General features: G+C 39.8%; 1 protein-coding gene and 1 pseudogene across 2 annotated transcripts in view; one reads left to right on the top strand and one right to left on the bottom strand.

The window, feature by feature from the left end:
* Window positions 1–14,745, top strand: part of LIN52 (lin-52 DREAM MuvB core complex component) — a 122,101-nt gene that overhangs the window by 70,218 nt on the left and 37,138 nt on the right. The window lies entirely within an intron of this gene.
* On the bottom strand, window positions 12,302–12,768 carry LOC123944632 (annotated as a pseudogene).

The raw sequence follows: 14,745 nt of genomic DNA, 5'->3' as shown, positions 1-14,745 counted from the left end.
AGGCTATACCTGCCTGATGCACTTCAGTTTTTACTTTTTCCTTAGCTAGTGTTTTAGAAGCTAGGGCCATATGTTGCATTTTTATGTATTGGGGAGTTCAAATAAAGACATTTGGGCCTTAAAACTTGATTATGTTTCATTATGAGTGATTAACAGAATCCTAATGTATGCATTTGTTAATTTGTGAATGAGGAGGGTTGGTCCTCCTGACTTGAGCCTGTTTCATCTTTAGTCAAAGCACATGCAAATCATTTCTTGATGACTCAAACCCAAAGAGAGGAACAGTAACATCAACACAACCTAAAGTCACAGTGACACAACCTGAAGAGTGTTAATATTTGTTTTGAGGATATATTTTGATTTTCTTTGCCAAACACCCCTCCTAATTACTTATTTTTCCGTATTACAACTGCTTTGCTTTTTTTCTTTTCTGTATATTTGTGTGTGTGTGTGTGTGTGTGTGTGTGTGTGTGTGTGTGTGTGTGTGTTTTAGGGGGTTTCCCATTTATTTTTTTTTTTTAAATATTTTATTTATGGTACAAGTAGGCAGAGAGGCAGGCAGAGAAAGAGAGAGGAGGAAGCAGGCTCCCTGCTGAGCAGAGAGCCCGATGTGGGACTCCATCCCAGTACCCTGAGATCATGACCTGAGCCGAAGGCAGAGGCTTTAATCTACTGAGCCACCCAGGCCCCCAGGGGTTTCCCATTTATTGTAATTATAATACTAACATTTCGCATAGAGATAACATTTCTGGGAGAATACATTTTTAAAAAATTTTTTTAAGATTTTGCTTATTTATTTGTCTGATAGAGTGAGAGAGTACAAGCAGGGCGAGCAGCAGGCAGAGGGAGAAGCAGGCTCCCCGCTGAGCAAGGAGCCTGGATCCCAGACTGGATGGATCCGAGGACCCTGTGATCATGACCTGAGCTGAAGGCAGATGGTTAACGATCTGAGCCACCCAGGCGTCCCCTGGGAGAATACATTTAAAACTGATAAAGTAAATATACTAATAACAAATGTTTTTGCTGCTCCTGTCAGGTAAATACAAATAAATATATATGAAAATTTTCACTTATAAATGTGTTATTTTCACTATTCTAAAAATACGTTTTTAATGAAAAATGGCTTTTTGAAACTATATCTTCAACCTTCTGTTGTAAAAACATAAAAGTTACTTATTCATGTTTTGGCCACCTTGTAATTTAGTTTACGTATTGTCAGTTCTTTTTTTTTTTAGTTAGATTTTAAAATTTTAGAATAGTTTTAGATCTTCATGGGAAAATTGTAAAGGACAGTTTCCATATAACCCACACCCAGTTTCCCCTATTATTATGATAGTACATTTGTTACACATTTTATTTATTTATTTATTTATTTATTTGAAAGGGAGAGAATGAGAGAGAGAAAGAGAGAGAGAGCAAGCATGAGATGGGGGAGGGGTAGAGGGAGAATCAGATTCCCCGCTGACCAGGGAGTCCGATGCGGGACTCGATCCCGTGGGACTCCAAGATCACGGCCTGAGCCGAAGGCAGTTGCCCAACCAACTGAGCCACCCAGGTGCCCTTGTTACACATTTATTACAATTAATGAACTTCATGAACTTTTTTTAAATTTGTTTAACATTTTTCCTGTACTTTATTCAGCTTTGCTTACTTTTGTCCTAATTCTGGGGTCCCATCCAGGATATCATAATAACATTTAGTAATCATATGTCCCCATAGTTGCCACTTGGCTGTGACAGTTTGTCAGGCTTTCCTTGTTTTGATGACCTTGACAGTTTTAAGGACTAACTGGTCAGGTGCATTGTAGAATGTTCCCCAATTGGGGTTTGATGTTTTTCTTAAGATTATGGTTTACCTTTCACTGCATAAACTAGGTTATATGGGGAGGTTGCTCTAAATCATAGTGAACTCTGAGGAAGGCAGGTTGGGATTTGAAAATATTGGCTGTGGATAACCCACACAAAGATAAGCATTAACATTCTTTGTTGGCATTGAAACATTGGCTACATTCTTTATATTTTTTGTATTTTATCATTTTTCAGAAGAAGCTAGTCCTAATTCTGGCTGAAAATAAGAGTGTAGGTTGTATGATCTGCTCATGTCCCCAGAACAGTTTCTTTTCTAATTGCACCTATTGGGGCAGTTAGCATGGGTTTTAATGTTACTCTTAAGAGCTTTATTTAATCTGTATTGGCCTTTTAATTAGTAATGGGCAATTTTGGGTGAATTGTTAATTGATTAGAATTGTGGAAATTATCTGAAAAGCTGTTTTGTCACTGTAGCCTAGAATAGTAGAAGATTAAAACGGGATCTGGTTTAGTTACTATTCTAAGATGAATGTTTGCAAAGTATTATTTTCGTGGTTTGGGTTTGTTGTTCCAGCCTGGTGTCTTAACTCTGCTGAGAATGATTGTCTTTTAATTCACCAAGGTCCTCAGTTCTACTCCATTAAGGGCCACTTTTCTGCCAATCAAAAAGCAGCATCCCTGAGATTGATTTTTGTTACAGTGGATAGTAATGGCTGCCGAGTGACAACATTTCCAACTCTTTTATGTAAACAGAAAGCAATCAAATAAGTACTAATCCAAGGATTATGTGGACCCAAATCCCGTGGCTAGAAGAAGAATCGCTGCAGTGTATGTCCCTGGCTCTTTGCCTTCTGGTCGCCCCTCTTCATCCTGGAAAGCTTGCTTGCTGCTGGTGCTCCCTGTTACATTGCAGGATGCAGCGACCAAAACACTCCTGCACCTCCTGAATGGAATTCAGAAAGACACTTACATTTCCATAAATAAATTAGGAATTCAGTGGTTTCTTCGGGCTAATCAGGGCAGGCTGATAAACCTTGCTAGCTGTTTAATAAATGAATTGTGACTGATTACCTATTAATATGGACGCCTCAGGAATTCACCCAGGGGGAAGCAGAGCAGTGAAATAGAGAGGGGCATGGCCCCTTGGGAAATCAGGGCTTCATGTTTGCAGCTTAAATATCTCTGTGAAGTATCAATAAGGAGGTAATTGAATTTTGAACACAAACATGAGCGCCGGATGGATGAAAGGGGGAGGGGGGATCTGATCATCTCTTCTCTGCCCCTTCATTCTCCCCTCCCCTTTTCCTTAGAGACCACTCTAGTAAAGATAGATGCTAAATCCATTAAATAAAGATTAGACTCTGTCGTAGTAGAAAATGGCAGCTTAGCTAGATCCCTGGGCAAATTGGGGCCTTTTGCAATACAGAAAATTAAAATATACATTTTTAACAAGTGTGCTATCTTCCTACCAATAATGCCAGGCTAGCTTGTGGGGTTTACTCCTCCTTCAGATTGGCTTTTGTTTGGACAGATCACTTCTCTTGTACTAATGCCAATCTTTTCTGTATTCCTGGAGCAGAAGGGGCTGGGTTTATTTATTTATTTTTAAAGCTTCTGTTGAGGCCTTTCCTCTAGCATCCTGCTTGCTTGTAATCAGAGGAGTGGGAAGGAGATTAGTGTCCCATGAATTGACGGTAGATAAATGTTCCCTCCCCTTAACTGGTGGGTCCAGAAGAGCCCAATCACTTGTATTTCAGGGATGATTGGAGACTGTACAGCCAAGCAAAAAAAGGGCTTACAGACTGAAATAAAAATTGATATTTTAGATGCTATTTTATTTGGTATTATTTCCTCTAGATAAGGTTATTGATTTGCTTTGTTTTATTTTAAGCCAGATAAAGTCTTATTAATGTAGAAAAAGAAGAATTGGCATCATTTGATTACAGGTCATAATACCCCTTTTTGAGCAATACCAAAACACAGACATCAAGCCCTAAATACTTTTGTTTCTGTATGAATACCCAGTAGCGGCTTTTTGGACTAACCTTTGTTTATCTGTCAGTCTAAATGTTTTGATAATTGTTTCATAAGGCTTCAGTCAGTAAGTCTATCAACAAGTATTGAGCATCTGATAGGTGGGTGGCATTTTTAGTTGCAATGGTCAACAGCTAGAAAGTCTATCCTCTGCTCCCACAAATATTTTTTCTTTCTTTCTTTATTTATTACTTGTTTATTTATTATTTATTTATTTGACAGAGAGAGAGTTAACAAGTAGGCAGAGAAGCAGGCAGAGAGAGGGGGAAGCAGGCTCCCTGCTAAGCAGAGAGCCTGATGTGGGGCTCGATCCCAGGGTCCTGAGATATTGACCTGAGCCGAGGGCAGAGGCTTAACCCACTGAGCCACTCAGGTGCCCCAAATATTTCTTTAAATATAAAAAAAATGAAGTTGGTTTTGTCATACTCCTTCTTACAAAAGTTCTTTGGCTCCTTGGGTCTTATTTGTAAGACAAAATTCAGATTCCTCAGGCTTTCACAAAGGACTTTCTTAACGTTGACCTAGCCTTTCTCTCCAATTTTATCTGGAAAACTTATACTTATCCTCCAAGGTGATTTCAAATCCCAGTCTCTCCATGTAATGTCTCCCTATTCCCGCAGAGTTACATTTTTGTTACCTTTTAGTGTGGGTTCTCCACTTGGTGGTTCTGAGGATTGCCCATGGGAGAAAAAATGTACTTCTTAGTCTTAATAATTAAGGGCTTTGTTTGCCAATTGCAAACATTCCTAGTTCTTTGTTTCAACTTAAGAGGTAGCTTGATGGTCAAATTTTTAATCATTTGTCCTTATGTATTTCACTTTATATTTTAACTTTGATTTGTGTTGATCTTTAATGGTAAGAAAGAAAGAGTCTGTTTGCTGTCCCTGTCATTACTGCTACCTTAAGTTATGTTTCTCTGGAGAGCAGAAATCAAACTTATTTTTTTAAATTTTTTTTCCCCATTTTATTTATTTTTTTAGCGTAACAGTATTCATTGTTTTTGCACAACACCCAGTGCTCCATGCAAAACATGCCCTCCCCATTACCCACCACCTGTTCCCCCAACCTCCCACCCCTGACCCTTCAAAACCCTCAGGTTGTTTTCCAGAGTTCATAGTCTCTTATGGTTCGCCTCCCCTTCCAAAATTTTTTTTTTTAATAAACATATAATGTATTTTTATCCCCAGGGGTACAGGTCTGTGAATCGCCAGGTTTACACACTTCACAGCACTCACCATAGCACATACCCTCCCCAATGTCCATAACCCTACCACCCTTTCCCTACCCCACTCCCTCCAACAACCCTCAGTTTGTTTTGTGAAATTAAGAGTCTCTTATGGTTTGTTTCCCTCTTGATCCCATCTTGTTTCATTTTTTTCCTCCCCTACCCCCCAAACCTCCCACATTGCCTCTCAAATTCTTCATATCAGGGAGATCATATGATAATTGTCTTTCTCTGATTGACTTATTGCCCTCAGCATAATACCTTCTAGTTCCATCCATGTCCTTGCAAATGCAAAGAAATCAAACTTACCTAATCTGATTGCCACGGTTCGCAAATGACGCTTTATGATTTTGAATGCTAGTTCTCAGAATTAAATACTGCAAATTTCAGAATTTTCTAGGCCCTCGCATGTTGCACATTACATTCATATTGTACTTAGATGGTTCTAGTTTTCCTTCCAGTTGCCCTAACCTGCCATTTTTCTGGGCTCCAGAACTCTTTCCCCTTATTGACAATGCAGGTTTGCTGGGGCCATGGAAGGCAACATTTTAAAGGCTCTGTATTCCCAATGGTTGGATCTCAATTATTTTAAGTTTTAAGCCTTATTTAACACTAATAGATTTATGCTAATAAAATGTGTTTTCTTTTTGTACTAATAATTTTCAGTGTAGATTGTATATTTTCATTTAATTATAACAAAAATTTAGTACTAGAAATTCTGAGGTTAAAAAAACTTACCAAATACTCCCTAAAAATTTTAAATAAAGGATACTGACTTTATCCGTATAAGAGAAGACTGTTGGTAACTTCCTTTCCTAAAGCTGGTGATCTTAGCATAACCTTCATTCAATAAATTATCTCTTTCCTTCCTTTGTATATATAACATAGTACCCTTAGAACTACCTGCAGTGTAATATTGTTACGTAGGCAATTACTAATTTTAGTTTCTGTGTGGGTAGAGTTAATGCTGAGGTGCATGTCTTGCTCAGGAAGATACTGTAGCTATGGTTCTTAACCTAAGAATCCATGAATCTCCTGAAATTTAAAGAAAATTGTATGTGTATGCTTATATATGTATATTTCTCTGCAGAGAGTATTAATGGCTTTCATTAGACTTTTTTAAAGGTCTCTGTTGGAATTGAACTGCATGTGGTGCATAAACAATGAATCTTGGAACACTGGAAAAATAAAATAAAATTTTAAAAAATTTCAAAACTTAAATACTAGGGGAAAAAAACCAAAACAGATTGAACTGTATGGCCCTAAAAAGGATATGTCAGAATCCTAGCCCCTGGTACTCCAGAATGTTACCTTATTTGGAGATAGGGTCTTTACATAGATAGTCAAGTTAAAATGAAGTCAGTAGGATGGGTCCTAGTCTAATATGACTGGTATCCTTATACAAGAGGGAAATTTAGACACAAAGACAGACATACATAGAGGGAGGATGATGTGAAGACAGTCATCTTGAAAGCCAAGGAGACGGACCTAGAACAGATCCTTTCCTCATGGGCCTCAGAAAGACGCAACATTTTGATACCTTGATCTCAGACATCAAGCCTCAGAACTGTGAGAGTAAGTTTTTAACATTTAAGCCACTCACTTTGTGGTAGTTTGTTACAACAGTCCCAGAAAACTAATAGACTCTCTATTGGTTAGGATGCTTTTGTCTGCAAATTACAGAAAACCCAACTACAGTGGCCTAAAGGATAAAGTTGTTCCATATAGGTACTTCATTTTGGGGGGGGGGGGTTAATTCACTTAACATTATCACCAGAGACCCCTGTTAGGGTTGGTTTCCATCATGTTTGCAAGATGGCTGCTACAGTTTTGGACATCATGGGCTGACAACACTATCCTAAGATAGAAAAGAGAGTTGTTTTCCCCTATGCTTCTTCTTATCAGTGAGAAAAACCCCAGAAGCTCTGAGGCAGATTTCCCCTTGCATGCCATTGAACAGTGCCAGTCATGCTCCTATGCCTAAACTAACCATTGTCAAGAGAAATTACACTACCTACCATCATTAGTTTAGATGGACTAAGATTGGTTCCTCCTTGGAACTAGGAAGGAGCCCAGTCTCCCCTGAGTACATGCTCACCCTTTACCCAAATAAAATCGGGGTTTTGTTAACAAAGATTAAGTGAGGAAATAGCGATGTGTAGACAACGACGTATGTCTAACCAGTCTGTGAGTCCTAAAAGGTTAAGAACTACTGTTTGTAAGACAGGCAGTGTTTCTAAAGCGAGATACCTAGTCAAAGTTAAGCTCTGTTCAGATATCAAAAGAGTGACCCATGTTTAAGAATTTCTAAGTTAATAGTAACTGAAAGGGTTGTGTTTGTTTTTTCACTTAATCACTCAGTAATTAAGTGAGTGTCTCCTATGTGAACATACTCTGCTGAGTATGAGGTTATAGAGAAAAAGAACGTTCTTGTCTTTGAGATTACAGTTTATTAGAAAGCATTAGGAAAGTGTACTTATCTCAGACAGGATCCGAGGTGCCTCCCCCCCTTTTTAGGGTCTGGCACATTGTAGGTACTCATGACTCATAGACCACTAGAAGCAGGAAGATCAGTTTTAAAAGATGCAGTGATGCAGGAGTTTCAGATAAGTGTTTCTAACTTGAGTAGTTTTTAACTGGCTTTATTAACCAGAATAGAGAATGTGAGTAAAAGTACTATTTGGGGCTGGGAAATACTTGCTTTCAGCCTGTTGTGTCTTACTTACTCATGGGACATTCTATTTATTTATTTATTTATTTATTTATTTATTTATTTATTTTCAGCATAACAGTATTCATTGTTTTTGCACAACACCCAGTGCTCTCATGGGACATTCTAAATACCACTTTTAGAGTTGCCTTGGTGGCTCAGTTAAGCGTCTGCCTTCGGCTCAGGTCGTGATCCCAGGATCCTGGGACTGAGGCCACATTGGTCTCCCTGTTCAGTGTGAAGCCTGCTTCTCTCTCTCCCACTCCCCTGCTTGTGTTCCCTCTCTTGCTGTGTCTCTTTCTGTCCAATAAATAAGTAAAATCTTAAAAAATAAAGAAATAAATACCACTTTTATTTAGCTAATTATTGGTTTAATAAACAATGTAGGCATATGCAACTTTACTCATATCTAGTCCTTCTGCTACTTATATAGCCCATCACATTCAGATATAGTCTTGTCTCTTATTAACATCAACAACCTACATTTCCTGATATGTAACTGGTGCTCTGCCCAGCTCCTTATCCGTATCTTGATACCACCTCTGTGGGGGGTAACTACTGTTCCTATCCTCATTGTACAGATGAAGAAAGGTATTGAATGACAGCGTCAAGACTGCAACTCAGGCCTGTGTGATTGATTCCAAAGCCTCTGCTCCTTAACTTGCTTGCTGAACATGGCCTGAGTGCTCTGACCACAGTAACTAGGGAAGGCTTCTGATCTTGACCCTGAATGCTCTCCTGAGGAGTGCTTAGCACTGCCTCGAATGTCACTTCTTAAGGTCAATACTCGTCTTCCCCCTACCCAGCTAACTACTAGAAAGAAACATGAAGCATACTGTATCTGTACGGGTATGGGTGGGGGAGGAGGTTAATCCAGCCCTTTCCTAGCTAAATTATGACTTGCTCGCATTGTTAGAGCCCTGAATTTCTCAAGAAGAACAGACCCTGGGATGCCTTTTGACTAGATGAAGGCAATTTGAGAGCAAGCCTCAGACCGTCTTCTGTCCCATAGCAAGATATTAGCATTGACAACTCACTCCCTTGAGAAGGAGTCCACATAGTGACTAAAGCAAACTCCAGGCTTAGTTAAATGGCAGGTCCTTCGGAAAGCTATATGTGATTGCTAGACCAGATTATTCCTACTTGCACTCCTACGCTCATGATATACAGTCTATTGGCACAATCTACTTCTCCCTCCTAGAGTGTCGGCTTTGTTCTCCACTGGGTCCCCAGTGCCTGATGCACAACATAGGTGCCAGGAACGTGCAGGGAAGGAGGGGAAAGGGCAGACAATTTCTGGGTTTAAGCCATCTCTTTATTAAGGCATCAGTGATATCTGTTTTTAAAAATTCAGTTTGGCTGCTAGTGTCACTGCTGCTCTAACTTCTTCTGTTTTGTCTCTGCCTTTGTGTATTTGTAAATCTACAAATCCACCCAGAAAGGAAATTCTGGCATTAACTCAAGCTGCCGTATGATGTAGCTATGCAAAGGATTATTTATAGACCCAAACACTCTTCTCTCCATGAATTTATAATCTCTATAGAATGAAAGGAATTAGATCCCCCGAGGTGGATGCTGTTCTTAGTTAACCCAGCTAAAAACCTCCAGTCCTTTTCTGTCAACCGTAGGTAGTCCCACTTGCATATGGAGGTTTTGAGATGACTGCATGAAAATTACTTTTTGTATTAATTATTTGTAATAAAGGGAAAGAGTTTACCTTCTATACATCTTTCTCACTTTTCTAAATCTTTTCTACTTTAGACAATACTGGTTTTTACAAATCCCTTCAAGTGAATGTCTACTAAACATTAATTAACTTACTCTTTACTTTCCCAAGCACTAATGGAAATACTGGATTATAACCAATCTAATACTCTGTGGACATTATACCAGACACTTTCCTCCATGTGATTTAAGGCAGTTTATAATCACTCCTTGCGGTCTTGAGGCCAGTTTTCAATTCATGAGACTCATATATCCTGGCTAGTTTTAATTAATTTTGCAAGGAAGATGCCAGGAGAAGCACTATTAAATGCTTTCTTATAATCAGGTTCTTTCATCTATTGGGTTCTTGTCAGCCACTAATCTTGTAATTTTATCACAACAGAATCTAGAAGTTTCTCTGACATAGTTGGCCCTTTACTCTCGTTCTTCAGTGCTTAGTACTCATGGTTTGGGTCACCTTATATTTATGGTTGTCTTATTCAGAATTGATGTTGGGGGGTTGCTCTAAATTTATAACAGTAACTGCTAGAATTCATTTTTTTTAACATTAAGAATTGTGGACTGTTTTTACTTGGTATCATATGTGTTCCATTTGTTTGGTCTCTTTGGGTGACTGTAGGAGCCGGAATCCAATGAGGAGGACTCTGAACAGGGGAAATTTGATATAAAGAGCTGTTGAATTGTTAACTGGGTGAAAGGGGTAGAAGAAGACTCTGAGGGGTGCAGGGGTAGACGCTGCAGAAAGCCACTTCTGCCAGAGCTGAAGGAGAGTGCCCTGCAGAGGAAGTTAGACACTTAAAGGAGGTCCCACAAGGCTGAGATTCAGCCCTCTGAAGAGAGGACGCAGCTGCCAGCGGAACATGCTGCCCAATGCCAGGGGTACTCTGCGGGTGACTTTTAGGAGCTGCCCTGTGGTGGTGAATTATCCAAACCTGAGCAAGCCCTGCCACGGGACCCAGGGACTCTGTGGGCAAGGTGAGCAGTGCGGGGCCCCCCAGATGCCAAGCTCCTCGTCCCTGTGGAAAAACCCAGATGCTGTAAAAAGGAAGAAAAGTTCTTTCTTTCTGCTTCAGCCTCGCTGTCTCCCACCAGTCCTCTCTCTGTTGGCAAACTTAACATCAAGCCAGCTGACCGAGAAGAAATGGCGCCTGCTGTACGGTCCAGCCCACGTATCACACAGCAGGCAGAGAAAGGTGAGTTAGGAGCGGAGAAGCAGTAAATGAATAACTGGCACAGTGAGTAAAAGCTATGTGTAGGGGCGCCTGGGTGGCTCAGTGGGTTAAAGCCTCTGCCTTCGGCTCAGGTCATGATCCCAGGGTCCTGGGATCGAGCCCCACATCAGGCTCTCTGCTCAGTGGGGAGCCTGCTTCCTCCTCTCTCTCTGCCTGCCTTTCTGCCTACTTGTGATCTCTGTCTGTCAAATAAATAAATAAAATCTTTTTTAAAAAAAAGCTTTGTGTAAAGTTCAGTCTTGCAAATTAAATAATTTCATTTTGCATTATGAACAGTTTGGTTTGTTTTCATTTTTTAATAGATGTTTATTTTTCTCAAAGCAGGTTACACCTGTAACTTTTGCAGTTGGCTGGGTACCATTCACAGGCTTGACAGTCCCATCCCAGCCAGTGATTGACTTAGCTATAAATGTCTGCCAAACTTCCATTGGCTACTTCACGCAGAGGGCCTTAACAGTTTTTTTTTTTTTTTAAGATTTTATTTCTTTATTTGACAGAGAGAGAGAGGTCACAAGTAGGCAGAGAGGCAGGCAGAGAGTGAGAGGAGGAAGCAGGCTCCCTGCCGAGCAGAGAGCTCGATGTAGGGCTCGATCCCAGGACCTTGGGATCATGACCAGAGCTGAAGGCAGAGGCTTTAACTCACTGAGCCACCCAGGCACCCCTAGTTTTTGGGTTTTTTTTTTAAGATTTTATTTATTTGAGAGGGCGTGAGTGAGCCTAAAAGGGGGAAGGTCAGAGGGAGAAGCAGACCCCCTGCTGAGCAAGGAGCCTGTTGTGGGACTCGATCCCAGGACTCCAGAATCATGACCTTCGTCAAAGGCAGTCACTCAACCAACTGAGCCACCCACATGCCCAACAGATGTTACTTAATTAATAAGTTTTAACAAAGATTTAAAATTAAGGAAAAATTAGATTGTAATTAGAAGACAGAACATAAATATGGATAGAAGATGCTCTCCTAACCTCTGAATCCCATTGAATTCTCCTAATTTCCTTTATGACTAATTCTGTCTTCTAACCATTTTATTGTTCTTGAACTGCTATTACACTCTCTCTCTCTTTTTTTTTCTTTTTAGCCACAACAAGGATTAATACTTGCTATTTATGTTTATCTTCCCAACTAAATTGCAAGACCCTTGGTGTTAGGTACGATGCTTTATATTATTTTTGTATTTTATAAAACAATATTGTGTAGGGGCTCCTGACTGCCTCAGTAGATAAGAGCATGGAACTCTTAATCTCCCAGTCGTGAATTTGAGATTGGGTTTAGAGATTGCTTTAGGAAGAAATAAAGAGAGAGAAAAAGAGAGAAAGGAAGAAAAGAAGATCAAAATCAAGACCTAACTATATGCTGTCTAAAATAAATCCATTTTTTTTTAAAACCAAACTGTATTGTACAAATGTCTGTTAAATAGATGGGATCTTTTTATATTTACAGAATAAGAAATGGAAAGTCTTCAAGGTAATTAGAGAACAGATAGGTACTTATCCATTCTTTTCTCCATTGCTACTTTTTTTTTTTTTATCATGAAAAAACTGTATTTAGATTTAGCCAGCTGGACTCAGTTTAGATGATCCCAATTTTGTTGGCAACATCCAAAGCATCATAGTCAGGGGCCAGTCGAACGTATGCCTTCTTCTCTCCATCAGGCCTGATTAAGGTGTTGACCTTGGCTACATCAATGTCATAGAGCTTCTTCACAGCCTGTTTGATCTGGTGCTTGTTGGCCTTGACATCCACAATGAACACAAGTGTGTTGTTGTCTTCTATTTTCTTCATGGCTGACTCAGTAGTCAGGAAGAACTTGATTATGGCATAGTGATCAAGCTTATTTCTCCTGGGGGCGCTCTTTCGAGGGTATTTGGGCTGCCTTCAGAGACGCAGAGTCTTGGGTCGTCGGAACGCAGGTGATGTGCGATCTTTTTTTTGTGACTGTGGACGCTTTTCAGCACCGATTTCTTGGCCTTCAAAGCCTTTGCTTTGGCTTCGGCTTTGGGAGGGGCAGAGGCTTCCTTCTTAGCTTTCGGCGCCATCTTCGTAAAAGGAATCTCCACTGCTACTTTTTCAGAAGTTATCCCCTGTCTCTTTCCCCTTAGAAAGACTATAACTAATATTACAAGTATAAAGACAAAACCAAGGTGGAAGTGGGGAGTATGACAAAACAGTTAAAATCATGGAGAAAGCTGGAAGGTATCTATGTACAATGAACAATAAGTTTGGGAAGAGAGTGCTTCCAGGTTAATGATGATTTTATTTTATTTTTTTTTAAGATTTATCTATTTATTTTAGAGAGAGAAAGAGTATGTGTGTGTGTGCATGTGTGGAGGGAAGGGCAGAGGGAGAGGGAGAGAAGCAGACTCCACTGAGCCCAGAGCCAGACAGAGGGCTCAGTCCCACAACTCCAAGATCATGGCCTGAACTGAAGTCAAGAATCTGTTGCTCAACCAACTGAGCCACCCATTGATGGTTTTAATGCATGCATTTGCTTTTCTTCCTTTCCCAAACCCCCAAACCCTACTAAAATAATTTTTTTTTCTTAAAGAAAGATATAAGCCCTCAAGGAGAGTAAGGAAAGAGGACAACAGTTATAAAATTTTGGAAGCTGGTAGATATGTGAACCTAGCAGACCTAAGAAAAATAATCCTAAAAAGAAGAAAGCCAAGAACCAAGCCACTTCATATCTCACAATCCACCAAAGGACTAAAGATTGGTATCAGGTGGATGGGTGAGATGGTTTAAATAAGAATTCATTGAAGTCTGCTTAAGGAGGAGTCAGATGCCCAGATCACCTGCTTTATTCTACCCCACAAAAGAATGGAGCTTTATTTTCTAGAGAAGGTAAAACAAAGTGATTCCTCAACTGGTGGATACAGACCACCCGAGGGTGGGTTTCAGTACTGAAAATGTAGGGAATTATGTACACTCTGTGCTGAGACCACCCCATTCTCCACAAACCAGGCTTTTACCCTTCAGTCAGGAAGGTGGAAGAGAGGAATCTGACCAGCCCAAGAAGAATAAAGGTACTGACATTGGAAGTTCTACAACCCAACAGCTTGGTTATACTGCAGGGAAGCTTACAGTCACCAAGTCCAACTGCTATACTCTTAGACTTTTCAAGCAACTTTTTAGTCCCCCTGTTCTTACACATGAAAAAAACAGTAAAGGATTGTCAACATTTGAGAAAAGCCCCTGACATAAAATATTTAAATAACAAAAGTAACAAATGGAAAAAATCAGCTCAGAGAAAAAAGACTATGCAAAACTCATAGAAAAAAGAGAAGATACTACAAACATAATTAAAAACAGGATGCTATTAAAAATGACTATACAGAGAACAGGAAAGAGCTCATGGAAATTAAAAATGTAATGGGAATGAAAAATTCAACAAATATTGTCAGAAGTTAAGGAAATAGAAAGGAGCAAAAAGACATGAACTAAGGGAAAAGCAAAGAAAAGAGAACCAATCTGTGAGCGCCAAAAATCTGAATAGTAGGAGTTCCAGAAAGAGAAAAAGAGAAAGAGAAAGGATATCATTAATGAAATACATTAAGAAAACTTCTCAAAATTGAAAGACATGAAATGTATTTCCAGTCTGAAAGGTCTTGATAGCTGCAACCAAAATACATGAAAATAAACCTGCTCCAAAGCACACATCATGAATTTTCAGAACTCTGGAGAAGATGTGGTCTTGGAAGCTTCTGGAGAAGAGAGACAAAAAACAGTTTCAGACAAAGGATGGGAATCAGGATGTCTTCAGCATTATTTTCAACCTAGACTGCCAACTCAAGTGAAAAGATGAAATAAAGGGGCGCCTGGGTGGTTCAATGGGTTAAAGCCTCTGCCTTCGGCTCAGGTCATGATCCCAGCGTCCTGGGATCGAGACCCACATCAGGCTTTCTGCCTGGCGGGGAGCCTGCTTCCTCCTCTCTCTCTGCCTGCCTTTCTGCCTACTTGTGATATCTGTCTGTCAAATAAATAAAGAAAATATTAAAAAAAAAAAAAAAGATGAA

The sequence above is a fragment of the Meles meles genome, chromosome 6 (genome assembly GCF_922984935.1).
Source record: "Meles meles chromosome 6, mMelMel3.1 paternal haplotype, whole genome shotgun sequence".
Taxonomy (NCBI): domain Eukaryota; kingdom Metazoa; phylum Chordata; class Mammalia; order Carnivora; family Mustelidae; genus Meles; species Meles meles.
Note: the sequence above shows the minus strand (reverse complement) of the source record. Positions and strands in the feature narration are given on the sequence as shown.